Consider the following 17,147-nt stretch of genomic DNA (forward strand, 5'->3'; position numbering starts at 1 on the left):
TTAAACGCCTAGGTCGTTGTACGACGTGTCGGCACTTCAGCATACATGCACGTCTGTAGGATGGGGCTGGGGATGGGAGTGGGGCTGGGGATTAGGAGGATAGGGGGTACGGCCATCTGACAGATGTCGAGCCGATGTCACCAATATGTGCCCACATCGATTGATTGTCAGTCGGCGTGAGAGCTGATTAAGTAAACATGTACGATAAGAATGATAACGCGATCTAATTGATTCCACAAAAAAGACAACACTTAATTAACAGTAATCGTATCTGGCGTTTGACCCAAATGTTAGGATATGTTATACACGTGTTTGTAACGAGTCCTTCACGCGCGTGCTATATACTATAATAGACTATATAGATTCGGGACAGTTTGATGTCATGAAAACGAGGGCGGGGTTGTATTAGGGATAGGGGTTGGGTATGTATGTGGTTCTATTGTCTGAATTAGCTGTCTGAAAGCACTCCCAATGATGATTTAAAAAAAAAAAAAATCAACTTGCCCAGTTAAACCATGACCTTGGGCCGAGTAACCGTTTAGGATCACTAGCCCTCCTCCACTGGGCCGCGGGTTCGAGGCTTACGTGGGGCAGTTAACGTTGCCAGGTACTGGTTGCAGGTCGGTGATTTTTCGCATGGTACTCCGGTTTTCCTCCACCAACAAAACCCTGCACGTCCTTAAATGATCATAGCTCTTAACAGGACGTAAAGCACAAACACATAAATGTTCATTTGTTCGGACTGTCGAGGTTCCTTTGTACATGTCAACTCAAATGTGCAGATTATTTATCCAAAATTTTATTTTGCATAGAAGCTACCGTATCTCAACTATGAGACTCCATAATACACATTCATGTGTCCGTATCAAAGATAGCTTATTTAAACTAACGTGTCGTATTAAAGGATTAACAGTATACATAGTAAGTTACGCGTCCGGACTATCGAGGTTCCTCTTTTACATGTAAACAAACGTCTCCGGATGTCTGGACTAATCAGATTTCAGTTACCATACAGACTGAATGTCCAGACTATCGAATTTCCCTTTTTACATATAAACAAACGTGTCCGGATTAACAGACAATCGAAATTTCAGTTTACATACAAACTTAAGTGTCCGGATTATCGAATTTCCCTTTTACATGTAAACAAACTTGTTTGGATGTCCGTACTATCGAGATTTCAGTTCACGTACAAACTCTAGTGTCCGGACTCTCGATATGTCAGTTTAAATCCAAACTTAAGCGTCCGGAATATCGTTGTTCTAATAAAAAGCAGTACAATTTTTATATGTTACGTTGATTTCATACCAAACACTACCTTCCTCCACTACAATTGTATTTCCCTTTTTATATAACCTCATATGACACTCGGCCAGTGGTGGCGGAATCCGGAGCACTCACCAGGCACTTACAGGTGTGAGTTTTATGGCTACCTCTCGGAAAAGTAATTTACCTGACAAATTATAATTGTCAATTGATCGGCATTATGACAACATCTAACATCACCCAATTCTCTTCTAAATACAATCCAAAAAATTCCAAAAAAGAATCCCCCCTGCCCCGATTGGGAAAAATAACGATTTTCTTTAAATACCTTGGATTGATGAGCTATTGATGAACAAGATACTGTCCTTCACAAACGGCGAGAGGCTATTTTGAGATAATTTACAGTCCGTTTATTGCCTCGGAAAATACTCTGAACATTGACGGACAAATATGGACCTGTAATGCTCGCGGGCTAATCGATAAAATGGTAGTCGGATGGTTGATTGCTATACAGGTATGCACAGGTTATACCTGTGAGTCAATATTACGTCGAGGTAGGTGCTCGCAATCAGCGATTATACTGCGGCACCGGCTGCTGCCGCAGATGCTACACAGATGAGAGACTGGAGGAACGCATTCAAGAATGACGGGCAAATCCTCGTGTGGATTTGTTTTATCAATAAGTGCGGAGTCGTCTCTATTGATAATATTAATTGATTTAGCCATTTACATGTTGACAAGTACGTGGCATTAGGGTCAAATTAGATGTCGTCATTGGTTTTAGAATATAAAAAAAATGGAGGTGACCTACTTTGATCAACAATATATCAAGGACGGTAGGATTTGATAGGTCAGGGACGTTAGATTTTGTCCTGGTCTTGGATGGCACGTTAAATACAACCAGTTACATTACGCTTTACTAGGTCAGGGGTATATAGAATATTGAATGGTTTCCCGTTGATTATCATGTACATTTCATGAGTATGGATTTTTAAAGGGTGCGAAACACAGGTGAAAGTATTAACATATTCTGCCAAAAGAGCATAATAATTACTGATGTTTCACTGATAAAACTTAACAATTAGAGGTTATCGTATGATAATTTCATACCATACCATTATAAACCCGAGACCGCCGTATCAGCCCTAGAGACCGGAGGCCTAGGGGGGATGTTGGACGAAGGTTAATACCGGGTAGACTATGAAAATGGTCCTACTAAAACCTTTTTATTTCATATATTTCACAATTTAGTCTTTATCTTATATAGAACCAAAGTTATGAGCTAATACGTGTCGCGTGTTGCTGAGGCGTGTTTTCCTTAACTATATTAAACTGGAAGTAAATCGGATATGGCCTAAATGTGAGGATTCGGGTCGGTCCAAGATATGCCCTATACATACATGTAGCAGAATCGCACATGTAAATCAATCCGAATCATGTACAAGAATATGATAACACGTTTTACAAAAACAAAGGTCATAACACACTGTATTGTGTCACAGGAGAGAAGTATACATATAAGCTTGGTATGAAGACACAACAAAAACAATAGGACAAGATGCAGGTATGCATCAGGCATGGTCCCGAGCACACCGTAGGTGTATCGTACACGTGTATATTCACAGAGGGTACACCAACAAAGGGGGCAGTGGGCCGTGTATCAGTACCATAGGGTACGTACGCCAAATGTATGTAAGGGGAACGAGGATAGATGGTGGTGGGAGGGGGTAGCTGTGGGCGTGTGGTGATGTGGGGTGGGGAAACAGCGGAGGATTGTAGAGACAAATTCGGTATTGGAACATGTATGCTAATAGTGGAATGAGGCGGTAGAAATGATTAATATACAAAATGTGATAAAAAGTTGTATCTTTTAACAGGGCAATCTCTTTAATTGTGATATCTCTAAACAGCAGAATGTCAGTAATAGTGGCATCACTTAAAAGCAGAGTGTGTGTAATAGTGGCATCACTTAATAGCAGACTCTGTAATAGTGACATCACTTAATAGCAGAGTCTCTGTGATAGTGGCATCACTTAATAGCAGAGTCTCTGTACTAGTAACATCACTTAATAGCAGCGTCACTGTAATAGTGACATCACTTAATAGCAGAATCTCTGTAATAGTGGCATCACTTAATAGCAGAGTCTCTGCAATAGTGGCATCACTTGATAGCAGAGTCTCTGTAATAGTGACATCACTCAATAGCAGAGTCTCAGGAATAGTGGCATCACTTAATATGAGAGTCCATGTAATAGTGACATCACTTAATAGCAGAGTCTCTGTTATAGTAACGTCGCTTAATATTAGAGTCTCTGTAATAGTGGCATCACTTAATAGCAGGGTCTCTGTAATAGTGACATCACTTAATAGCAGAGTCTCTGTTATAGTAACGTCGCTTAATATTAGAGTCTCTGTAATAGTGGCATCACTTAATAGCAGGGTCTCTGTAATAGTGACATCACTTAATAGCAGAGTCTCTGTGATAGTGGCATCACTTAATAGCAGAGTCTCTGTTATAGTAACATCACTTAATATTAGAGTCTCTGTAATAGTGGCATCACTTAATAGCAGGGTCTCTGTAATAGTGACATCACTTAATAGCAGAGTCTCTGTGATAGTGGCATCACTTAATAGCAGAGTCTCTGTTATAGTAACGTCGCTTAATATTAGAGTCTCTGTAATAGTGGCATCACTTAATAGCAGAATCTCTGTAATAGTGGCATCACTTAATAGCAGAGTCACTGTAATAGTGACATCACTTAATAGCAGAATCTCTGTAATAGTGGCATCACTAAATATCAGAGTTTTTGTAAAAGTGGCATCACTTAATAGCAGAGTCTCTGTTTTCGTAATAGTGGCATCACTTAATAGCAGAGTCTCTGCAATAGTGGCATCACTTGATAGCAGAGTCTCTGTAATAGTGACATCACTCAATAGCAGAGTCTCAGGAATAGTGGCATCACTTAATATGAGAGTCCATGTAATAGTGACATCACTTAATAGCAGAGTCTCTGTGATAGTGGCATCACTTAATAGCAGAGTCTCTGTTATAGTAACATCACTTAATAGCAGAGTCTCTGTAATAGTGGTATCGCTTAATAGCAGAATCTCTGTAATAGTGGCATCACTTAATATCAGAGTCTCTGTAATAGTTGCATCACTTAATATCAGAGTCTCTGTAATAGTCGCATCACTTAAAAGCAGAGTCACTGTAATAGTGACATCACTTAATAGCAGAGTCTCTGTAATAGTGGCATCACTTTATATTAGAGCCTCTGTAATAGTGGCATCACTTAATAGCAGATTCTCTGTAATAGTGACATCACTTAATAGCAGAGTCTCTGTAATAGTGGCATCACTTAATAGCAGAGTCTCTGTATATCTGTAATAGTGGCATCACTTAATAGCAGAGTCTCTGTTATAGTAACATCACTTAATAGCAGATTCACTGTAATAATGGCATCACTTAATATCAGAGTCTCTGTAATGGTGGCATCGCTTAATAGCAGATTCTCTGTAATAGTGACAACACTTAATAGCAGAGTCTCTGGAATAGTGGCATCACTAAATATCAGAGGTTTTGTAATAGTGGCATCTCTTAATAGCAGAGTCACTGTGATAGTGGCATCACTTGATAGCAGAGTCTCTGGAATAGTGGCATCAATTAATATGAGAGTCCATGTAATAGTGACATCGCTTAATATGAGAGTCCATGTAAAAGTGACATCACTTAATAACAGAGTCTCTGTAATAAATAGCAGAGTCTCTGTAAAAGTGGCATCACCTAATATCAGAATCTATGTAATAGTGACATCGCTTAATATGAGAGTCCATGTAATAGTGACATCACTAAATATCAGAGTTTTAGTAAAAGTGGCATCACCTAATATCAGAATCTATGCAATAGTGACATCACTTAATAGCAGAGTCTCTGTAATAGTGACATCACTTAATAGCAGAGACTCTGTAATAGTGGCATCACTTAAAAGCAGAGTCTCTGTAATAGTGACATCACTTAAAAGCAGAGTCTCTGTAATAGTGGCATCACTTAATAGCAGATTCTCTGTAATAATGGCATCACTTAATATTAGAATCTCTGTAATAGTGACATCATTTAAAAGCAGGATCTCTGTAAGGTGGGATCAATTAATAGCAGAGTCACTGTAATAGTGACATCATTTAATAGCAGAGTCTCTGTGATAGTGGCATCACTTAATATCAGAGTCTCTGTAATAATGACATCACTTAATAGCAGAGTCTCTGTAATAGTGGCATCACTTAATAGCAGATTCTCTGTAATAGTGACATCACTTAATAGCAGATTCTCTGTAATAGTGACATCACTTAATAGCAGAGTCTCTGTAATAGTGACATCGCTTAATAGCAGAATCTCTGTAATAGTGACATCACTTAATAGCAGAGACTCTGTAATAGTGGCATCACTTAATAGCAGATTCTCTGTAATAGTGACATCACTTAATAGCAGATTCTCTGTAATAGTGACATAACTAAATATCATAGTTTTTGTAATAGTGGCATCACTTAAAAGCAGAGTCTCTGTAATAGTGACATCACTAAATATCAGAGGTTTTGTAATAGTGGCATCACTTAATAGCAGAGTCTCTGCAATAGTGGCATCACTTGATAGCAGAGTCTCTGTAATAGTGGCATCACTTTATATTAGAGTCTCTGTAATAGTGGCATCACTTAATAGCAGGGTCTCTGTAATAGTGACATCACTTAATAGCAGCGTCTCTGTAATAGTGACATCACTTAATAGCAGCGTCTCTGTAATAGTGACATCACTTAATAGCAGAGACTCTGTAATAGTGACATCACTTAATAGCAGCGTCTCTGTAATAGTGACATCACTTAATAGCAGAATCTCTGTAATAGTGGCATCACTTAATAGCAGAGTCTCTGTGTTCGTAATAGTGGCATCACTTAATAGCAGATTCTCTCTAATAGTGGCATCACTTAATATCAGAGTCTCTGTAATAGTTGCATCACTTAATATCAGAGTCTCTGTAATAGTGACATCACTTAATATCAGAATCTATGCAATAGTGACATCGCCTAATAGGAGAGTCTCTATAATAGTGGCATCACTTAATAGCAGAGTCTCTGCAATAGTGGCATCACTTGATAGCAGAGTCTCTGTAATAGTGGCATCACTTAATAGCAGGGTCTCTGTAATAGTGACATCACTTAATAGCAGAGACTCTGTAATAGTGGCATCACTTAATAGCAGAGTCTCTGTTTTCGTAATAGTGGCATCACTTAATAGCAGATTCTCTGTTATAGTAACATCACTTAATAGCATAGTCTCTGTAATAGCGGCATCACTTAATATCAGAATCTATGCAATAGTGACATCGCCTAATATGAGAGTCTCTATAATAGAGGCATCACTTAATAGCAGAGTCTCTGCAATAGTGGCATCACTTGATCGCAGAGTCTCTGTAATAGTGACATCACTCAATAGCAGAGTCTCTGGAATAATGGCATCACTTAATATGAGAGTCCATGTAATAGTGATATCACTTAATAGTAGAGTCTCTGTAATAGTGGCATCACTTAATAGCAGGGTCTCTGTAATAGTGACATCACTTAATAGCATCGTCTCTGTAATAGTGACATCACTTAATATCAGAGTCTCTGTAATAGCGACATCACTTAATAGCAGAGTCTCTGTAATAGTTGCATCACTTAATATCAGAGTCTCTGTAATAGTTGCATCACTTAATATCAGAGTCTCTGTAATAGTGACATCACTTAATATTAGAGTCTCTGTAATAGTGGCATCACTTAATATTAGAGCCTCTGTAAGAGTGGCATCACTTAATAGCAGATTCTCTGTAATAGTGGCATCACTTAATATTAGAGCCTCTGTAAGAGTGGCATCACTTAATAGCAGATTCTCTGTAATAGTGGCATCACTTAATATTAGAGTCTCTGTAATAGTGGCATCACTTAATAGCAGAAAGTGTGTAATAGTGGCATCACTTTATAGCAGAGTCTCTGTAATAGTGGCATCACTTTATATTAGAGTCTCTGTAATAGTGGCATCACTTAATAGCAGATTGTCTGTAATAGTGGCATCACTTTATAGCAGAGACTCTGTAATAGTGACATCACTTAATAACAGAGTCTCTGTTATAGTTGCATCACTTAATAGCAGCGTCTCTGTAATAGCGACATCACTTAATAGCAGAATCTCTGTAATAGTGGCATCACTAAATATTAGAGTCTCTGTAATAGTGGCATCACTTAATAGCATAGTCTCTGTAATAGTGGTATCGCTTAATAGCAGAATCTCTGTAAGGTGGGATCACTTAATAGCAGAATCTTTGTAATATTGGCATCATTTAATAACAGGATCTCTGTAAGGTGGGATCAATTAATAGCAGAGTCTCTGTAATAGTGGCATCACTTTATAGCAGAGTCTCTGTAATAGTGACATCACTTAATAACAGAGTCTCTGTTATAGTTGCATCACTTAATAGCAGCGTCTCTGTAATAGCGACATCACTTAATAGCAGAGTCTCTGTAATAGTGGCATCACTAAATATCAGAGTTTTTTTAAAAGTGGCATCACTTAATAGCAGAGTCTCTGTTTTCGTAATAGTGGCATCACTTAATAGCAGAGTATCTGTTTTCGTAATAGTGGCATCATTTAATAGCAGGGTTTCTGTTATAGTAACATCACTTAATAGCAGAGTCTCTGTAATAGTGGTATCGCTTAATAGCAGAATCTCTGTAAGGTGGGATCACTTAATAGCATAGTCACTGTAATAGTGGCATCACTTAATAGCAGAGTATCTGTTTTCGTAATAGTGGCATCATTCAATAGCAGGGTTTCTGTTATAGTAACATCACTTAATAGCATAGTCTCTGTAATAGTGACATCACTTAATAGGAGATTCTCTGTAGTAGTGACATCACCTAATAGCAGAGTTTCTGTAATAGTGGCATCACTTAATAGTTAATAGCAGAGTCTCTGTAATAGTGACATCATTTAATAGCAGAGTCTCTGTAATAGTGGCATCACTTAATATCAGACTCAATAGCAGAGTCTCTGGAATAATGGCATCACTTAATATGAGAGTCCATGTAATAGTGACATCACTTAATAGTAGAGTCTCTGTAATAGTGGCATCACTTTATAGCCGACACTCTGTAATAGTGGCATCATTTAATAGCAGATTCTCTGTAATAGTTGTATCACTTAATATTAGAGTCTCTGTAATAGTGGCATCATTTAATAGCAGATTCTCTGTAATAGTGGTATCACTTAATATTAGAGTCTCTGTAATAGTGGCATCACTTAATAGCATAGTCTCTGTAATAGTGACATCACTTAATAGCAGATTCTCTGTAGTAGTGACATCACCTAATAGCAGAGTTTCTGTAATAGTGGCATCACTTAATAGCAGAGTCTCTGTAATAGTGACATCACTTAATAGCAGATTCTCTGTAGTAGTGACATCACTTAATAGCAGAGTCTCTGTAATAGTGGCATCACTTAATATCAGAGTCTCTGTAATAGTGACATCACTTAATAACAGAGTCTCTGTAATAGTGGCATCACTTAATATCAGAGTCTCTGTAATAGTGACATCACTTAATAACAGAGTCTCTGTAATAGTGGCATCACTTAATATCAGAGTCTCTGTAATAGTGACATCACTTAATATTAGAGTCCAGAGTCTCTGTAATAGTGACATCACTTAATAGCAGAATCTCTGTAATAGTGGCATCACTTAATAGCAGATTCTCTGTAAGGTGGGATCACTTAATATCAGAATAGTTATTTCTCTAAATCGCAGATTCTATGTAATAGTGCTATCTCTTAATAGCAGAATAGTGATATCTCTACAATAGTGATATATTTAAAAAGCAGAATATGTTTAATAGTGATGTATCGAAATAGCAGAGTACCGTTAATAGAAGCAGAATCACTTTAATAGTGACATCTCTGACTTAATAGCATGAATATATAACAGTAATACACGTGATCTACCTACTAGCAGCAGAACCTGTTTCATAGTGGTGCATCTCATTCCCATTTACCTTTTTGACACTGTTTGCGGAGTCGAATATGAAAATTGGTTGTTGTCTCTGGAGGGAATTCCGCGGTCCGTGTTATTTTGTGTTTCGCAGATATAGCATCGTGCAGTATGTCTAGCATGACATTAAACATAGGCGACTGTAACCAGGACACACATTTAGTATTTTCCTAAGTGACAGGACGAGTACTTCATTTTCTATACTGAACTATATCGATCTAAGCTCGTATGTAAAAACCAAATCCTGCCTTGGGGATTCCTGGAGCGATCGTGTTCAAGTCAACTATGGGTATATGTGGTGTTTGTAGAATATTCCGTTTGAGCTTTCAAATTCATTAACATAACTAGTGTACCCCGTGGTTACGTGTGTGTGTGTTTGCGTGCGCGTGTACTGGTGCCGCGCATGAAGGAGATGCAAACGATGGTACATGTAACACAACTACACACACACACACACACATACACACACAACACACACACACACACACCCTAACACACACACACACACACACACACCCTAACACACATTCATATATGTATCAACACATCTACATCTTGTTGATTTAAACAAGCGAAACAAACATTTTCTTTCAAAGCAGAATTGCCAATAAACACTTCAGCCCTGAAAACAGTAATCGAGTTCGAGAGCTTTGAGGGCGAGGCGCGTGCTCGCCGAGTGGAAATTCGCGATCGATCGGCGGGACTGCGCCACAGAACTGGCATCTGTTGCGGGCTGATGATGCGGCACTACGTACACATCTTTACACCTGCCCCATCCCGCCTCTTTGGATGAGCTGGGTTCCAATATAGTTTTTCTTTAAAGAATTGAACTTTGTTTTCCTTTATCAAAGCTGACGTTGTGTCTATTTCAAGTGGTCAGCGCATGATCAAAATAACGCCCAATGATATTTATTTGCGACCCGTTGCGATTATTTTCTTCCGTTTTAATAGCAAATCATTTAGAGATCTAGTATGCCGTGGGCTTTTGTCTTCTATCTTTTGTCTTAACAAATTAATTATTTTTCATAGAGATATGAGCTTAACGGTGAGTTTAAATTGATAAAACCCTTTAGAAAAGGAAGTCTTTGGGTAACCAACCGATTGTTGACATACATTGTAGTACATATTATTCGAGAAATGATTTTTGACAAATAAGAAAACTGATCTGTTTAGAACAGAATGAACAATTTTGATATATAAAAAAGATAAAGTGAATTAAGTTTTTATATGTGACGTAACGTTAGCGTGCTGGCCACGTGGGAAAACCACGATATCGCTATTTTGTTAATTAATCAATTAAACTATGTAGATTTTTTTAACCATCTGTTAACCAGGTTGGAAAGAACTTATCTAAAGATCAAATAATAAATGTAGTAGTATGTCTCTATCTAATAATTTTCAAAATTGCCACTGTCGAATAATATTCCCAAAAATACTCACAACTATGTCAATGTTCTGAAATATTTATTTGAAAACTTGAATTCACATCTGGTAAGGTAAATAAGGTCGGTAGCGTGTCCTTTCCACCAGCATGATTAGTACAACGTTAAATAAATACGAAGGGTGTTAATTAAATACATGATCATTTAACATCCATTGATGCTACCGTAAGCCTGCAGTTAAAAAACAGCAGAATTTTTTTTTAAACTTTGTTTATTTCACAACAATTATGAAACAAACGTTTCCAACATATCCTAATCACTCTTGTTCGCCCAAATGAAAACAACCCGGAGTAGCTGTAGAAAACCTTCGTGGTTTGGCAGGTGATTCCATACCATTTAATGTCCGAACGAGAAATCGAACCCCGGCCGTCTTGATGAAAGACAAGGACGCTAACCACTGCGCTACCAAACTACCCTAATTTGTAATGATGAATTTCCAGTGAATCAAAAAATATATGTAAAATGTAAAACCGACATAGTTATCAAAGGAATGATATTTTCTCAAAGTAGCCACGTAGAATATATATCGATTTCTAATTCAAGATATTTTATTGTTTGCAAAACAAAAGGATCTGACAGCGGTCAGAATCTATATCAATCGTTTCCCATTCTGATTTATTTAATATTTTTCATACAATGTATGTAGTTATAAGATTTATGGGAAAGAAACTGCTTCTTCAGACATCTTTCATCTAAATGTAATTCCGTATTCCGTTTTAACTTTGCGAATATAAAGTCTGCTTTTATAATTACCTCCCCTGAAAAGTGAGCGTTGATCAACACAAGTAAGTAGTACATAATGATACAAGATAAATTCAAGAAAAAAATATACCAGTCAATTAATAAAACATAATGCGTATCATAAATATTTCTTAATGAAACGGTTCAGTAATTTATTTTCTTTCAGTTTATGGTCGTTCGACAGATCGGATCTCTCAGTATTTAAGCCAATCAAGATTAAGTACAGATTGTTTGCATTCCTACCAATGACGTGATACTATAGTTCTTGTAATCATATTTCAATTATGTACGAAACATTTACTTGCTATGACGCATAAATTTTCCTCCAACCAACATATTTTAGTCTTCCATTAATTCTTCTTATTGTTCGTTCTTCAGAATACGGTTGTCTTGTTTCGGTACTGGATCTTGTAAGGGAAGCATATTGCGTTTTTTTTTTTTTGGGAGACAGAGTTCCTATTTCGAAAACAAAAAATAATCTGAACAATCCAGGCGGAAAAAAAGTTCTGATAAACAAGCCCTGCGAATATCTCCCCTTGAATATTCCCCTTGAGGACGACTCAATGTGAGTATGTATAGAATGGGATGGGACAAGAAGCCATACGCAGTCCAACACATATGGGTGTAGGCGTCTTGCCTCATCTGTTGAACTCGACGAAAACCTCTTATCGGGATCTTTATTTTTCTGTCTGCTTCTGACCACTTTTTATTTCCTAGCTCCTTGCTTGGCAACACCTTACTTTTTGGCTTTAATGCTGAGCGTTCGCCCAGGTGAAGAAGGCAATGGGTTCTGTCCCCAGGACGGGACATACCAAAATCCTTCAAAATGGTTGTTGTCATTCCCTGCTTAACGTTCAGCATTTAGGGGAATGGCAACAACCGGTTCACCCGTTGTCAGTATAATGTGACCGGGCGGAATTCTGTATTTGGTTCCTTCGGCATGGCATTTCAGTGAGATAGCATTACAAAGTCGGCATCAGATCCGCGCTATCACAAGGAGGCAAATACACCAACATACCCGGTCTCCTGCACACACACACACTCAAGCACGCATGCACTACACACATGGATGAACGTCCTTAAATGACCTCAGCTGTTAATTGGACGTTAAACAAAATCAAACCAACCAAACTCTCATCGGGAATCACAGCACGCTTCCTTTGTCTACTGTTATAACCCTTTTCCTATCGAGAAAAATATCGAAACCTTCCCGTAATACAGGCGTGTCATATTGTGATAGTTAGAACATATTAAAACGACATGAAATCTGACATGTGTCAAGAAATTATACAAGTGACAGTAGGCACGTGAAATGTTGGCATGTCGGTCGTTTTTGTATGTCAGGGCAACTAGTGCTGTAACCCTGGTGTTGGATTCGAACCAATACCTCCGCATGTAAACCTTCCGCTCGTAACATCCCATGTGTTATTTATTCATGCACGTGCAATCCGAGTAACCTCATTAACCATTGTCCTCGTTATTGACAGCAATTAAGTGTAGGGCTGTGACCTAAATTACATTGTCCTAATTACAAGGGAAACACGTCTGGTAGTGATGTAGGTAATACGGATGAAATGTACACTGTTTACATCATATGCCATTTTTTTACGCCAAGTACATTACTTATAGTGTTACACGATGTATGTAATTCAATACCGCGTATAGCGTGAAACAACACTTTGCGATCTAATCGCCACACTCTACTACAGCCCACATGATCAAAGACCAAAGTTCAATGAAACGAGTCTTGAAGGATTCTCTCTAGGTTATTCACTACTGTCTATAATGTGACTCAATCACGTCACTGTTTTTCCCTATTCAACAAAGCAAATCTGCGAATGCTGAAAATCCTACAAGGCCATAGTTTTTATAGTCTCGTTCAACCAGACTCTTGTTGTCTGCGCAAGCTACATCGAATTGCAATAATGTACAAGAGATCAAGCGTCAGGTTGAAGGAGACTATAGTTTTTATATATCATTACGCATATAACTTTTATAACTACACGGAGTTGGCGGGTACAGGGCACGGAATAATACATGCAAATGTTAGTAAGTTTGTTTATCGGAGTTAAACGTCCCCAAAACTGCCGAGTTAAATATGTTGTTAGACGGGGTCGCGTAATAGAGCATGTCGTTTGATGGTTCGCGCACAGTGATTTATACTGGACGCGTATATTATGGCAATATGTGCTGTTGTTGGAAGGTGTACATGTGCTTAATAAGACATATTGTTACCTGACTTGCTATATAAATGCATATGTATCAATTTCGACTGTTTCCCAGACAATTCACCAACCGAACTAAAGCTGATGTGTGCTACCGTAAAACTGTGGACTGGTCACCGTAAAACTGTGGACTGGTCACCGTAAAACTGTGGACTGGTCACGTGCAACTGTTGACTGGGCACATGTTAGGTAATCGGACGCACCTATAATTACAAGCACCCCGATGACCAAGCGTTTTTGGTACTGGATTGGTGACGGTCGTCTGTCGGTAGATCTAAACATCACAGTTGGGTCCCAACTCCGTGGGAAAATGGTTTTGACTGTTGACTGATAAGGCATGAATCAACTATTTTGTTACTGGTCTAATGAAAAACCAAAAAGTTCTATGTCGAATGTGATGTTTAGATCTCCCGACAGACACCCGTCAACAATCCAGTACCAAAAACGCTTCATTGGGGTGCTTGTATTTATGGGGTCGTTCGAGTACGGAACAGGGGACCAGTCAACAGTCGTAGGGTAGCAAGCACCAGTTCATCACGTGACACGTCAACAGTCGTAAAACTGTTGACCGGTTCAGCACGTGACCAGTCAACAGTCGTAGGGTAGCAAGCACCAGTTCATCACGTGACAAGTCAACAGTCGTAAAACTGTTGACCGGTTCATCACGTGACCAGTCAACAGATTTACGGTGACCAATTAACAGTTTTACGGTAGCACACATTAGCTATAGTTCGTTTGGTGAATTGTCTGGGAAACAGACGAAATTGATAAATATGCATTTATATAGCGAGTCAGGTAACAATACAAAATGTTATATTGGAGCGCGTATACGTAGTAATACATGTTGTTAGATGGGGGTATAAAACATGTTATTGCAGGCATCATAGCACATTCTGTTGAACCAGCGCAATGGTTTGTTGAAAGTTGTGTTCCTAGGACTTACAAAACGTGTACAACAAATAAGATCTCTGTACAGAAAACGATTTTGATGACTTACCGTTGTAATTACAAGACAGAAGAACTGATTGATAATGGTGTAGACATCACCGAATGTTCCTCTACGCATCACGTTGACACTGGCGTCAGCATTACTTGAATGTCACAATGGATCATGCGTAAGACGGTTTATTATACAAGAATATGTCGCGCTAGCTTTTGTTTCTGTCGACATTTTGAGGATTTTGTGTAGATAAAAACAATAAATGTTTAACACGTTCACATACTGATATAATGGTAATAAATGGTCGCTTAACTCAGTCAACCCTGAAGACACATTTTATCTCTTCCAATTCATGGCCTGGAATAGTTCATTATGAAATTTCAGGGGTGAATGAGTTAAACTGTTTAACATTTTAGTATGATATCAAACTTCTCATATATAATTTTGGTGTTAGTTTCGATACCACCTTTAAGGATGCTTTAAGTCATTTCTTGCCATTACAAGTGAAAGAGGGCAAATTTTCCATATGCCTCGTCACGGATGGTACATGTTCCCTAAAACCTTAAAATCTCCATTTGCCCTGTAATCCAATTTTCCCTCAAATTCCCATTCACTGGTAATCGTTACACGTAACTATACTGTTGAATAATGAATTCCTAGCGCTTCATCCACCGGCACGGGTGAATGAACGCTTGCACAGTCCAGTTCCGGTTGAGGGGAGGCAGGTTGTTTTAACCGCCCTCTGAGCATACGATATATTGACGTTCTGCTGTCGCGTAGCTTTCATTACTGGGCCTATTTGGCTATTGAGAACACGCATAGACCGTATCCCAAAGTTCCTCACAGACTTACATATTGATCTGTGAGATGTTTTGATAAAAGCGTGGTGGTTTTGATAAGCGATGTATGTGTGTAGGACACAGAGCTGAAGCTACCATTGACACAGTCGGTGTTGTTGGGGCTTCGCTCGTGCAATCCTTATATGTATGTGTGTGTTCCTCATCATGTCTTCTCGGCGTTCCTATACTTAATTTTTCGTTGTAGATCACTGGTACGTTTTCCGGTACAGGAACCATTTTTACTAGTGGAGGTTTTCACTCTAGGGCTGCTTACCATAGCTGGATTACTGTAAGCATTCACGATGGTACTTCTAAACCAAAAGTCCTTGTGGATTCATCCTCTTCGTCCAGGATTGCAACAGTAGCATCTCATTGACACACGCGCGGTCGAACCACGTGCTAGTGTGATAAACGTCATGGATAAGTGTGTTCTATAACGACACCATGTTTTTCATTTAAAAAAGGAGGTAAATATATGTTGCAAAAATCCGTGTGTTTCAGCGGACGATTGTATTTGTTTCATAAAAAGTGTTTTCCGGATGGATGTACTACATTCAGAACTCTGTGATATATTATAGAGGGACTTTACCGGACCGTTCTTGCCTTTGGTGGAACCGTGTTACTCGGCTTTGAGTATACTTAGAAACTATACTCTAGGTGGCCGCCAGCATTGCAGCTTCGTCGGCCTCGGCAAACCAGAAACACTGAGACCAAAAGACAGGTTAGTTTTATGTCCAGAGTAACTCCGCACTGCAGAGGAGGCGATGCTAACGATGGTTTACTTGTACACTTCTGTGTGGCTATTGTATGAAACAGATACACAAGGCGCCACCTCTGTGAATGTCGGGGTGTTTCATTAGGTGGCCCGATCGATAAGGCCCCAGTTCTTTTACGTACGTACACCTACCATATAATGGGAGGTGCGCCGGTACTCTCTCTCTCTGTGTCTTATATGATGCTATAAGTTCCGTAAAACCGTATATCCTCATTTGGAACAAGAGTCTCCCCTTACCGATGCGTTCGGCGTTTGCCGCTTGATTTTACCACTTAAGAAAGGGAAGTCGATAAAAGCACTGTTTCCGCATCGGTATCTGTAAAGCCCGATATAAATGTAGTAACTGTAGGCTGTAGCACCTAAGATCATTTTGATACTATTGAATGATATAACATATGAGATCATTGTTATAACTGTAGGGACTAACACCTCAAATATTTGGTATCAATGTAGGCTGTAGCGCCTGAGATCATTAGTACCACTGCAGGATGTAGCGCCTGAAATCATTGATACCTGGTTGTAGCGCCTGAGATCATTTGTGCCTCTGTAGGTTGTAGCGCCTGAGATCATTGATACCTCTGTATACTGTAGCGCATAATATAATTGGTATCACTGTCGGCTGTAGCGTCTGATATTATTGATACCTCTGTAGGTTGTAGCCTATGAGACCATTGGTATCACTGTAGGTTGTAGCCCATGAGATCATTGGTATCACTGTAGGATGTAGCTTATGAGATCAATGGTATCAATGTAGGTTGTAGCCTATGATATCATTAGTATCACTGTAGGTTTTGCCCATGAGATCATTGGTATCACTGTAGGTTGTAGCCAATGAGATCATTAGTATCAC

At 38.8% G+C, this 17,147-nt stretch overlaps 1 protein-coding gene across 12 annotated transcripts in view; it reads left to right on the forward strand.

Moving 5' to 3' along the window:
* LOC110442316 (sodium channel protein para-like) overlaps positions 1-17,147 on the forward strand; it is a 162,664-nt gene that overhangs the window by 22,173 nt on the left and 123,344 nt on the right. For 9 of the 12 annotated variants that reach the window (XM_021485853.1, XM_021485851.1, XM_021485858.1 and 6 more), the window contains exon 2: positions 15,728-16,243. The exons of the other annotated variants lie outside the window; for them this stretch is intronic. The gene's annotated coding sequence lies outside the window, so the exon portion shown is untranslated. The remainder of the gene's footprint in view (positions 1-15,727; positions 16,244-17,147) is intronic. 12 annotated transcript variants of the gene reach the window in all.

This window comes from Mizuhopecten yessoensis, unplaced genomic scaffold (assembly GCF_002113885.1).
Source record: "Mizuhopecten yessoensis strain PY_sf001 unplaced genomic scaffold, ASM211388v2 scaffold716247, whole genome shotgun sequence".
NCBI classification, from domain to species: Eukaryota; Metazoa; Mollusca; class Bivalvia; order Pectinida; family Pectinidae; genus Mizuhopecten; species Mizuhopecten yessoensis.